This window comes from Herpailurus yagouaroundi, unplaced genomic scaffold (assembly GCF_014898765.1).
Source record: "Herpailurus yagouaroundi ecotype Mexico unplaced genomic scaffold, PumYag 196, whole genome shotgun sequence".
In the NCBI taxonomy this organism is placed as follows: Eukaryota; Metazoa; Chordata; class Mammalia; order Carnivora; family Felidae; genus Herpailurus; species Herpailurus yagouaroundi.
In genome coordinates this window covers 2,709,128-2,722,187 of record NW_024412427.1, presented here as the reverse complement: position 1 = coordinate 2,722,187, position 13,060 = coordinate 2,709,128, and the positions used below count along the sequence as shown (strand labels likewise).

Genomic DNA, 13,060 nt, shown 5'->3' with positions numbered 1-13,060 from the left:
CGTCGCTGAGGGAGGAGGCGGGGCTAACCCGCCCGGCGGTGAGGGAGGAGGCGGGGCTAAACCGGCCTGGAGCTAAGGGAGAAGGCGGGGTTAACGCCGCCTGGCGCTGAGGTGGGAGATGGGGCGAAAGCGGCCCAGAGCGGCAGGAGGTGTGAAGGCTTTATTCCTTCACCTCACTTGTATTCACTGGGAGCCCGTTATGTGTCGAGATCTGAGGTACAAAAACACACAGGAATTTATGGCCTACTTAAGAGCCTGACACCGAACATAAATGCACCGTGACACACGGTGATGAGTACTCTGAAGAAGTAGTATGAGGGAATGTCCTTTCAATAAAAGCTTATTTATTAACGCTTACTATGTGAGGGGAGAATAATGTGGTTGGGGGTGTGTTTTAATCCGTTAAAATTACACACACTGGAAGGGTGTTCTGAGGAATTTGTATTTAATCTGAGAACCGAAAGATGAGTCCAAGCTAATCGGGGAAAGATGAGCGTTGTTTCTTAAAATGCGGAATCTATATACCACTTGGGGTAAATGGGAGGGCCTTGGGTGCATGAACACATTAGGTAACGCTGAAAAAGGCAGAGTGAGCAAGTCCGGTTTCAAACCAAAGAGGAAAGTTCGTTCGCCGCTAGTACCTAACTGGTTTCTAACATTCGCTTGCCTCCATTTTTGACAGAGCGAAGGCTTCGTTTTCCAGGTCTCTCCAAAAGGTAAGCCCATCTCCAGGTAAGGAACGTTGTTTTGTTTTAGGATCAGTGTGTGTGCTTGCAGAAATCCGTTCATTTGTAGCAAGCCGTGTTCCCGAACCCCAAGTTCGGCTGCCCGTGGCTCCAAAGGCCAATACTCAAGAGGTGAGTTTTGCTTGGAAAGGAATATGAATTTTATTCAGGAGGCTGGCCACCTGAGGAGAAGGCAGACTCTTCTCCAAATGCGGACTCCGCCGAGGTTTCTGCCTGGCCCAGGGATTTTTCAAGGGATTCAGGGCAGGTCATCGGTACAGGGAATGCAGTGTTCCCAACATTTCTCCATTATGTGCAGACTTGCTCGTGCCAGCTAGAGACGTTATCACTGCTCTGGGAGATTGTGCAAGGGGGTCTGGTTCCTTAGTGCCTGGGGATTGCTGCAAGGGGGTCTGGTTTCTGTTTCGTGACTTGCAGAAGTGCTGTCCTTTCTAGAAAGAGTGCATGGTCTCTATACCAAAAAAGGTGAGTCAGCCAATCAGTGGGACTGAGGGTGTTTGCTGAAGTTTAGATTACTAGGTTGGCCACACAGGCCGAGGCCGCTTCAGCAACGCTGGTTGTCCATTTAAGAAGTGATGTAAATTTTGCTGGGTAAATTTAAGTTAAAACTGGGAGTCTATTTTAAGAAAAAAAAATTGGGAACTGTTTCACTTATATATATAACAGTGCAGGTGGTATGCAGATATGGCAACAATGATGAGAGGAGAGTGTCATACAAATGACTAAGTAGGGGAACATTTACCTGGGAATATAAGAACCTGTAGAGTTTGGCATCCTAAAATATTTAGATTGGAAGAAGCCTTAGAAATATCTGAATCTGTTTTTTTACAGAAATGGAAAAAGGCTCAAAGTGAAATGGTTTACCCAAGGCCACAGAAAAGGTTGATGGCAGAGGAAGGAGAATTACTTAAGCTTTCCTAATTCCTACCTGAGCTCTTCACCCAACCCCCACCCTTACCACTCAATACCTGCCCAAGTGGAGTTGCCTCATGGTCACTGAACCTTTCAGGTAACCCTTAAATCCTTACTTCTTCCTGTTTGGGTACTGCTGGACTGGCCTAAAGAAAGCGAAGACTGTAATGAAGTCCGTGATCAAATCCCCTCAGGGACATACCTATACTCAAAAAAAATACCAGATTTATTTAGCGTGTACAGCAAAGGAGAATTCACATCAGAGAAAACATGAGGTATCTCTCTAAGAGGGAATTGGGAAGAGCTTGTTGTAGGATTTGGGTTTGTGCTGCATATCTGTAAGGAGGGTTTAAGCAAGTGGGGAACAGTTTTGAATTGGATACAGTTGAGAAGCAGGGGCCATTGGATGGTTAGGTATCTCATTGGTTTACCCAGGAGGTGGGAGGATTAGAGCAGAGCCAGAGTTATGATTGAGAAGGAAGCAGGACCCACTCGTGGTAGAAGAGGAGAATATTGTCATATTTGTGATTCCACAGCAGCCTTGTCTGCTATTTGTTTACATTCTGTGAGCGCTGCTGTGTACATTCAGCGAGGAACACCAGGTCTACCTGGCAGCTGAAGACTTTTCATTTTCTCATCTACCCAACTGCGCGATCTTGCCAATCTCTCAGTGTTTCTGACCCTAGTGATTAAGTGTACCTCATCTAGGTGGCAAACATGGGGAAAGCCGATCATCTGCTCCAATTTCCCACGTCATGCAGGAACCCCTCGCATTTCCTCTAGGTTGGGGAGCTCACTGCTGCCCTAAGGCAGCCCCTCCTGTCTTTACATGTTGATTGTCAAAACTAGGTTGTTTCTTCCCTTGTAAGGGAGGAAGTTTTTCCTCTACCCTCTGGATTCACTGATTGGGCAGGGGAGGCCTGGAGGTTTGTATACCATTCTGACAAAGGATGATACATTTTAAATTTGTAGAGAAGTTCTAAGACAATGAAAAGCAGTTTAGGCTATTAGGGAGGTAAAGCGGGAGAAATTAGTGGAAGGATTGTTTTAGTAAGGTTTATTATGTAGATCCCTCTCTTGATAAAAGTCCAGAGTTATCTCCTGTTTAACTTCTGCTCTTCCTGATGGAGAGGGTGGGGGTAACATCTTCACAAAGGGAAATTCATAAGGATGAGGGCAGAGAACTTTTCTGTGTCTACTTCTCAGTTGTTTTCGGCTTGAAATAATTCTTATTTCAAAGTGGCATGTTCTGGGGTGGCATATTCTAGTCCCACACATTCTTATATATTGTTCGAAAAGATACTATGGGTACTTGGTTTTTAAAAATACTGCATAAAAGTACAGTGAAAATGTATTACCTTACCCCCTCACCTCCCAGATCTCTTTCCAGAGTTTATAGATGCATATGCCATGGTTCTATGTATTATCTATCATTCCCTTTTTACACATGGTAGCATTCCAACCACATAGTGGTGCATATTGCTTTTTTCACTTAACTTATTCATTTATTCAGTAAATATTTACCATGCTCTTACTATGTGCCAGGCAGTTCCCAGTGATGAGAAAACAGCAGGGAACAAAACAAAATGCCTGCCTTTTAAAGAGCTTATGCTGTAGTAAAAAGAGACAAGTAATAAACAAATATAGGGGTGCCTGGGTGGCTCAGTTGGTTAAGTGTCTGACATCGGCTCAGGTCATGACCTCAGGGTTTGTGGGTTCGAGCCCCGCGTGGGGCTCTGTGCTGACGGCTCAGAGCCTGGAACCTGCTTTGGATTCAGTGTCTCCCTCTCTCTCTGCCCCTCCCCTGCCTGTGCTCTGTCTCACTCTCTCTCAAAAATAAATAAATGTAAAAATATATATGTATTTTTAAATAAACAAATAGAAAATGTCAGATACTGACAAGAGCTGGGAAGAAAAATAATAAAACAGGCAAGGAGAACACAAGAGTTGGTTGGGGTCTGCTATTTTAAATAGTCAGGGCAGGTGTTTTTGAAGACCTGACATTTGAACAGAGATACTAAAGAAATGAGGAAGCAAACCACAGAGGAAGAGTGGTCCCGACATGGAATAGCAAGAGGAAAGGCCGTGAAACAGAAGCATGTGTTAAGTAACAAAATTCAACCCAGTAAATTTGAAGATGTAGTTGGTTTTTTTAAGGGATTCATCAATTGAGTGTTACTCCTCCAGCAAGTAGAGGCACTCCTTGAAGTTCTACAAAATGGAAGCTTTTACAGAAGGAGAGTGGGGGCAAAAAAGTTATTAGAAGAAAAGGATTGTCGTAGACAGGCCACTTTCTAGGGGAAAAGCAAGTTGTCTTATGCAGATTACCTCATCCTTCTTTGGGGTGTGGAGAGGGACCAGGTGGCAGACTCTGGTGAGGATTAAAAAATTCCTGGCTGACTGGCTAAGACTACATGCCTGGGGGAGGTTGAAACTGCAATTAGACTACATATTGAGCACACGTTTGGGAATTCTGTCTAAGCGACACCCTTTTGGGCCTGTGTGTGTGTGTGTGTGTGTGTGTGTGTGTGTGTGTGTGTTTAAAAACATGATTTACTTAAAAACAAGGCCAATGTGGCTGGAGCATGAACAAGAGGGGAAATGGTGAGAGATGAAGCTGAACATGGTGAACAATTCCGGATTTTATTCCAAATATGATGGGAAGATTGTTGAAAGATTTTGAATAGGGAAAGGACATGATCATGTTTACATTTTAAAAAGGACATTTTGGCTTCAGTGTGGAGAATAGACTGGGGCAAGGTTGGTAAGTTGGAAGTAATAGTAGATACAAAGACAGGACTAGTTTGGAGACCATTGGTGTAAACAGAGCTTGAAGACAGGTCTTTATCTAGACTTTATTTACATCTTTATTTCGGTCTCTCTTAATTCTTGCTGTAGAAATTCATTTTATGGGTGCATCTACCGATGGACATTTGGACTGGTCTCAACCAGTGTGCTTTTACAAACAGTGGAGCAATGAATATCCGTTGTGCCCATGTTTCAGTATATTTGCAGGGTTATTTCAAGAAATATAATTGCTGATCAGAAGCTAAATTTGCCATATTAAAATGCAATCTGATGATCTAATTCTCACCTTGAGCCCAAAGAAACAAGTTTATTCATTCTTTGCCACACCACCCCTTCTGAGATTAAAGGGAAACGCATCTGCCACTCCTCCCACATCAGTTTTCTTGTCTTTAAATATTCCCAGTCTAGCAAGCTTCCGCCTATGGCCCCGTTCTCTCCTCCAACTGTCCCCGTATCTGGTTACAGAGAGATAAACCGAGGCAAAGGCGGGATCCGAGGTACAAGTCCCCACCCCTCCCCCGCCTTACTGTTTCCCTTTCCCTCAGCATTTCTTTCCTTTCCTTTTCTCCTGGGGCCTAGTTTCAGGCTGCCAAACCCCACCTTGGTCCCTCACGGCTCAGGACCCCAACTCCCACTCCCTTTCCCTCCTCTGGCGGCTCTGGGGCCGCCGAAGGGGACGCGAACCGTCCCGGTCCCTTCCGAGCCGCCGTAGCGCCCGCCGCGGGAGTTCGGCAGCTCCGGTCGCCAAGGCAACGCGCTCCGCTGCGCGCTGCGGGCGCCAAGCAGCCCGGCGGAGGCGCAGCGGGCCGGCGGCGGCCCCGGCTCAGCGAGGCGGCGGGACTGCAGGTGAGCAGGGCCGGGCGGGCAGTCGCGACCCAAACGCGCCGCTTCGGCGTCGACTCGTCGCAGCAGACCTGGGGCTGGAGCGCGGGGGACCCCCGGGAAGGAGGCTGGGGCCAGACCTTAATCCCCTGCGCCGCGCCGGGGCGGCACCCCCTCCTGCCCTGCAACCCCACTTGGCGCTGGCTTGGAGTGCGCGTTTGGCTGTTTACTGTATTTTGGGCCCATTGCTCCTTCTGACCTGCAAGTTTCTGAGAAAAAGAAAACCCCTCTTATTTGGGTGTTGGGGAATAACTCAAAACTGCGGAAAATGTGTGTCGGTGCGACTCTCCTGGGGCCAGAGAGGATTGACTTCATTGTACATCAGTTTTCCCATCTGCAAAATGGGCATAATAATAGCTGTCTTATAAGGCAAACTAAATTTATATTTAAAACCCTTGCAGGTAAGTTCTCAATATCTTGGAGCTTTTATCAGTGCTACTACTACAAGGAAGTCCATCACTGAGCATGTATTGTGTGCCGGGGCCTGGGCTGATCGCCACGCCACGGGTGGAGTGAATGAGACGTCTTGTCCTCAGGGAACTCCACGGTTTTACCGTATAAACAGGAATGCATTGTGCTTCAAGCTGTGGTTTTGGACATACAGGGGACCGTGAATGCCTAGAGAAGGCAGTTAACTTAGATTTCAGGAAATGAGGCTAGGGAAGGTGGTCAAAGAAGATGACTTCCAAAATGAGACATGAAGGCTGCCTTTGTATTGGCCAGATGAGCATTGTGAAGTGCACAATGTTCTAGGCAGAGAGAGCTGCATGTGCAAAGCCCCAGAGCTAGAGTGCAGCCTTTTTGGGCATCTGCAAGGATTTCATAGGCTGGCTAGAGACAGATGCCAAGAAGTGGAAGTGGTCTGGCTAGATGATGTTTGAGAGAAAAGCAGGTGCTGCTTCAGAACGACTTTCCTTGTATCTCCTTTGTAACTTCTGAAGAATTTGGATTTTAGCTTGGGGGCATTGGGGAGCCATCAAAGGATTTTAAGCATGCAGTAAGTGTGTGTTGTATGTTGCATGTGTTTGATCAGAGGTATGGTTTCAGAAAGATGGGGGGGAGTTGTGCTCCTTCTCGGTCTTCATTCCTCTTATCTGTTTTTCACATTGCAGCCATTCATTTATGGCAATTCAAAGAATATTTATCAAGCGTCAGTTATGCACCAGGCATTGTGGGGGCAGTAAGGACTCAGATTCCTGCCCTCACAGCATGCATTCCAAACATGTTCCAAGGTACACTTATGGGGTATAGTACATGAATCCAGTACAACTGGAAACTTAACATTGGAAGAGAACCATCAAGAGAGATTTGAAAAAAAGAAAGAAAAAAGGCCTAGATCATTTGAGGCCACTGTGTTGTACACTCTTGGAAGAAGGGTTCATTTAGACTATACTAGGAAGGAATGGCCAGAGAAGTAGAAGGAAAACAGGAGAATGCAGTCATGAAAGCCAAAGGAGAGGTTAATTTTGCAGAATCCTGCTTAGGTTTCAAGTAAGATAAGTTAAACATTAAAATGTGTCCTTCGGATGAATAAATATAGAGGTCACTGGGGACCTAATTGAGCAGATTTGGTGAAATGATGGGGGTGGAATCTAGAATATCGGCAGCTTCCAAAGGTTCAATGTAATATATCAGTGGGATGAGGAGAGAGTGGGATGTGAGAAAATAAAGACAAAGTGTAGGCAGCTCACAGAGTTTGGCTGTGAAGGGAGAGAGGGGAGAGAGAGAAGGCTGGAGAGCGATTGGGGAATAAGGTGAAGTTTTAAGCATGAGAGAGACGTGAGCAGATTTAAATGCTGATGGCAAAGAGCCAAGTACTGAGGAGAGAGGCTGAGAAAATACAGGAGATGAAAGGGGAAACGGATGGCACTACTTTCCCAAAAAGGTAAGAGTGGATAACATCCACAGCACAGATCTTTACGAGGAGTCTGACAGCTTCTACTTTTTTGAAGAAGTGAAAAGCAAGGCAATTGATGACAAGGAGTATGTCAGTGTAATTCAACAACAACAAAAAATAAAAGGCATAGTGTGGAGTGAGTTATATTTTCATTATTGTCCTGTATTAGACATTTATTGAACTAGTAAGTGTTGAGCACTTTTCATGCACTAGCCTCAATTAATGATGTAATCTTGAGAACAATCCTGTGAGATAGCCTTTATTATGATTTCCAGTCTGTGGATGAGGAAATTGAGGTAAAATGCTTCCCCAAAGTCATACAGGATTTGAATCCAACTCTTTTTTTTTTTTTTTTTTTGAAAGAGAGCCAAGGGAGCAGGGGAGAGGGAGAAAGAATCTCAAGCAGGCTCCACGCTCAGCACAGAATCCTACACAGGGCTGGATCCTACCACCCTAGGATCATGATCAGAGCCAAAATCAAGAGTCAGATGCTCAACGGGACTGAGCCACCTAGAGCTTTTGCTCTTAGTCACTATGCAGACAGTATGACTGTCTACCTACGTAAGATACGATGACCTGCTGAGAAGATTCAAGAGAATTAAGTAAAAATAATTAGGTATAATAAGGTTAAGTGAACAAGCAGGTGTAACAGACAAAAAGCAATAGCTTTATGCAAGCAGTAATAGAAAATGAAATTGTAGGAGAGATGAAAATAACAACATGAAAAATAATATACCTAGGAACAAACTTTCAAATAAATGGGCCCAGGCTGGCCTCATAGAACAAGAGTGGCTAGAGGGGAGGAGGCTAGGTACAGGATGGATGTTTGGATAAGAAGGAGGTATTTTTCCTTTGGAAAATATTGATACTGATATGAGAAACCGGGCATGTAAAAAACAAAGCAGATGCCTATTGTAAGACATATTGAGAAAATATCCAAGATGTTGACTGTGATGTTTTTATAATGTTGAAAACAGACTGGTTAAATTATGGTGCAGTCCTGTGATATGTACTATTAGCCATTAGAAAAGAATGAGGTGAGGGGCGCTTGGGTAGCTCAGTTCACTGAGCATCCAACTTTGGCTTAGGTTGTGGTCTTGAGGTTTGTGAGTTCCAGCCCAGCTTAGGGCTCGCTGCTGTCAGCATGGAGCCCACTTCAGACCCTCTGTCCCCTTCTTTCTCTCTCCCTCCCTTGTGCATGCTCTTTCAAAAATGAACAAATATTAAAAAAAAAAAAGAATGAGGTGGGAGCTATATATATAAGAAAGATGTTTGCATCATATGGTTAGGTGTGAAAAGTGCATTACAGTACAGTGTGTTCCTATTTTTGCTTTTTTAAGTGTATACATACAAATCTATAGGAAAAATGTCTAGAAAGAGTAGTTCTTTTTAAATTTTTTTTTATTTTAATTATGGCAAAATACCCATAACATAAAATTTACCATCTTAAACATTTTAAGCATATAGCTCAGAGTGCTAAGGATATGCACATTGTTATGCAACAAATCTCCAGAATTCTTTCATCTTGTAAAACTGAAACTCTTTATCTATTGAACAATTTCCCCTTTTCCCCCTTTCCCCCTTCCCTCAGCCCCCCCCCACAACCACCCTTCTCCTTCCTGTATCTATGAATTTGACTGCTCTAGATACTTGATATAAATGGAATTGTACAATATTTGTCCTTTTTGTGACTGACTTATTTCGGTTAGCATAATATCCTCAAAGCTCATCCATGTTGTAGCCTGTGTCAGATTTCCTTCCTTTTTAAGGCTGAATAATATATATTTTTAAAAGTTTATTATTTTATGAGAGAGAGAGAGCACGTGCATGGATGGCGGGGTAGGGAGGTGCTGAGAGAGAGGGAGAGAGCAGGCCTCACAGTGTCAGTGCAGAGCCCAATGTGGGGCTGGGGCTTGAGCCCACGGGTGAGATCAAGACCTGAGCCGAAATCAAGAGTAAGACACTTAATCTACTGAGCCACCCAGGTGCCCCTGAATAATATTTTATTGTATGTATACGTACACGTTGTGTGTACATAGTATGTATAAATATTATGTTTATCCATTCCACACATGGGCACTTGGGTTGCTTCCACCTTCTGGCTATTGTCAGTAATGGTGCTATGAATATGAGTGTAATAGAGGGGTTTTTTATGTCCATGTCAGGAGATCATGGGGAGACTTTTGTTCCTTTCCTTATTGCCTTATTTATTTATTTTTTTATGAGCATGACTTGTTTTATAATCAGAAAAAGCAATAAGGATATGTCCTATTTGGGGAGATGGGGGAGTAAAGGTTAAAAAAAGGCCTGATCTCGGGCAGTGGCAGCAGGAATGGACTGGAGAGGGCAGATTTGAGAGACACCTCAGGAGAATTAACCGGACTTGACCACTAAAAGGTAAGGGAGAGGAGAGTGGAAGACTCGCCCCACCAGTGATGACAAGGGACATCAGTCCTAGAGGGGCTTAGACTAGGGGAAAAGGGAGGATGTAAGGCTGGAGAGCCACCTGAACCTTTGTTCAGGAATTTGGACTTTTTCCTGAAAGCAGAGGGAAGCCATTGAAAGGAAGGGAAATGACTTAATCAGAATTGTGTTATAGAATGATCACCCTGATTCCCTCCAACCCATTCTGCAAGCTGAAGCAAGATGGGGCCAAGTTTCCCTTTGTGTTACTTAGGCTTGAACCTCTGCTAATTTCCTTTTATTTGAGATGAAGTATTAGTGCTGAAAGATACATATCTGCTCTTGAAAAGCACCTGGAATATTTCAAACAAAGTGCTATTTAGATTACATTGATTTCTAATTGTATTCAGTTTTATCTCAACCCCACAGTCTCCTGTAAATTTACTTTCTACCTTTAGTAGGGGAAGTATGAATAATTGAGGAAGTAAACAAGATATATAAACAACTCAAGTTTGAGAACTTCAGTTTATTGTTAATAAATTTTGACACTTTCCTTTTGGGAGAAAAGGGCCAATGTACAGTAAACACTGTCATATTAAGGAGATAATACAAAACAAAAATTTGGGGAAGTTCTAAGAGACTCAGCCCATTACCTGTTTCTTTTCTTTTCTTTTTTTTTTTTTTTTTAATTTTTTTTTTTCAACGTTTATTTATTTTTGGGACAGAGAGAGACAGAGCATGAACAGGGGAGGGGCAGAGAGAGGGAGACACAGAATCGGAAACAGGCTCCAGGCTCTGAGCCATCAGCCCAGAGCCTGATGCGGGGCTCGAACTCACGGACCGCGAGATCGTGAAGCCGGACGCTTAACCGACTGCGCCACCCAGGCGCCCCTAGGTTTTCTAATACCAGGTCATGTACTCTGTTAAATCCCACTGTCTCCATATTAAAGGAATGTTTTGTCCTGTATTCTCTGCTGTGATGGATGGAGAAAAATCTCTCAGTTAATGATTCAGCTTAACATATATTTTTAAAAAATAGAGCCCATATGCTGTGTCTAATACTGGTTGCTCACAACATTGGTTTTAGGTTGGTCTTGTGTATGGGCAAAACCACACAGTGGAAAGGCTGCTTATGTCAGTGTTTTTCAAACTACACATTGTTATTATACATTAGTATGTTAAAGAATTATTTGGGGGAGAAGTTCCAGCGTTTTTTTTTAAATAAAAAATTAGAATAGAAATAACGGAAAAAAAGTGCATCTCATGTAAGAAGAATAAGCTTTGGTTTGTAAAACTTTTGTTTCAGCTCTTTCTGTGTATATCTGGAAGCCATAATATAGAATGTATTTCTTTCTTTTTTTTTAATGTTTATTTTTGAGAGAGAGAGAGGGAGAGAGCGAGTAGGAGAGGGACAGAGAGAGGGAAACACAGAATCTGAAGTAGGCTTCAGGTTCTGAGCTGTCAGCACAAACTCTCGAACCACGAGATCATGACCTGAGCCGAAGTTGGAGGCTCAACCAACTGAGCCACTCAGGCACCCCTAGAATGCATTTCTTATTGAGGTCTTGGCCAAAACCAAATTGTCCCAGTGTTCAGATGACCACCCTGAAATATAGCAACTTTTTAAATTTTGTCTTTAAATGTGTATTTATTTTTGACACAGAGAGAGAGAGAGACAGAGCATGAGCAGGGGAGGGGCAGAGAGAGAGGGAAACAGAATGGGAAGCAGGCTCCAGGCTCTGAGCTGTCAGCACAGAGCCCACCTCAGGGCTCGAACTCACAGACCAGGAGATCATGACCCTGAGTGAAAGTCGGACGCTCAACCGACTGAGCCATCCAGGCGCCCCTGAAATATAGCAACTTTTTTAGTCAAGGATTCAGTTATGTTCAAATGTACTATTTATCAAATAGTACAGTATATTGATCCATTTTAGAATTTCCTTTAAAGGCTTTTTTGGGTGACTGCCAGTTAACCAAAATTGCATTACCCCAGTGACCTAATCTAGTATTCAAGTAGAAGAAATGTGAACTCTTCAGGGATTTGTTTTTGATTCTCTTTTACCCTTGAGGATGATGTAGATGACTCCACTCAATACTGGTATCATTAAAAGTCAGGCTGGAGGGGTGCCTGGCTGGCTCAGTTGGTAGAGCGTGCGACTCTTGATCTCAGGGTTGTAAGTTTGAGCCCAATGTTGAGTGTAGAGATTAGTTAAAAATAAAACCTTAAAAAAAAAATAAAAGTCATGCTGGACCCTCAGCAAGATGAATTGGTTGGTAAAGGGGAAAGACGTCAGGAGTGGACAGGTAGAGAAACAGACTCAGCCTGTTGGTTGGCTTCTGGGGCATGGGAACGGGGTAAGGCAGCCAGACCTCCCATGCACATGATGGTAAAACAGAGGTAGCCCTAATACTATTCAGACTTCAATTGGAATTGGTTTAGGACATGGGAAAATGGGATATTTAGTGACACCAGTGATAAGCTATTAGAAAATGCAGATGTTGGACTATAGTATATAGTTAACATTTTAAACCTGTGGAGACTGAGATTCAGAGAGTCAGTTGTTCAGAATCAGCCAGTAAGTGGGGGAGCAAAATTTTAAGGGTTTACCAAATCCTGGAAATATTCTGAATAAATGTATGATGCTGAATAAGTTCCTTAATAATAGTATCTACTGCATAGAATTGTTATAAGGATTAAATATATAGTTAAAGCACTGAGCACAGTAAGTAGTAAAAGCACTTAGCACAGCCTTCCTATGAGAACCACTCAGTAAATATTATCTATTACTTTTTAAAATAATGAACGTATTTTACTTTATGTCTTTTTTTTTTTTTTTTAAAGAGAGTGCAAGCAGAGGAGAGGGATAGAGGGAGAGAGAGAGAATTGTGAGGAGGCTCCACGCTCAGCATGGAACTCCGATGCAGGGCTTGATCCCACGACCCTGGGATCATGACCTGAGCCAAAATCAAGAGTTGGATGCTCCTCTGACTTCGGCTGAGGTCATGATCTCACAGTCTGAGTTTGAGCCCTGCGTCAGGCTCTGTGCTTACAGTTCAGAGCCTGGAGCCTGCTTCAGATTCTATGTTTCCCTCCCTCTCTGCCCTTCTCCAGCTCATGCTCTGTCTGTCTTTCTCTCTCTCAAAAATAAATAAACATGAAAAAAAGTTGGACGCTCAACCGACTGAGCCACCCAGGCGCCCCACTTTATGTCTGTTTTTAACCTCTCCTTATTCCAGAAATGATTAAAGCTGTATTACAAGATTCTTTTTTATTACTGTTGAGATGTAATCGATATTTATCATTGTATTAGTTTTAGGTATACAACAAAATGACTTGATATATGTAATATTATGAAATGATTACCACAATAAATTTAATAAACATCCACCCTCAAAAAAGCAGGGAGGGGGG

The 13,060-nt window shown here is 43.3% G+C and overlaps 1 protein-coding gene across 2 annotated transcripts in view; it reads left to right on the top strand.

Moving 5' to 3' along the window:
• The first annotated feature begins 148 nt into the window (after nt 1-148).
• PKIG (cAMP-dependent protein kinase inhibitor gamma) overlaps nt 149-13,060 on the top strand; it is a 98,452-nt gene continuing 85,540 nt past the window's right edge. Inside the window, exons 1-3 of one of the 2 annotated variants that reach the window (XM_040446973.1) lie at nt 149-216; nt 683-716; nt 1,578-1,755. The gene's annotated coding sequence lies outside the window, so the exon portion shown is untranslated. Of the gene's footprint in view, nt 217-682; nt 717-1,577; nt 1,756-5,209; nt 5,313-13,060 lie in introns of those variants that run through there. The other variant, XM_040446971.1, reaches the window with a different exon arrangement.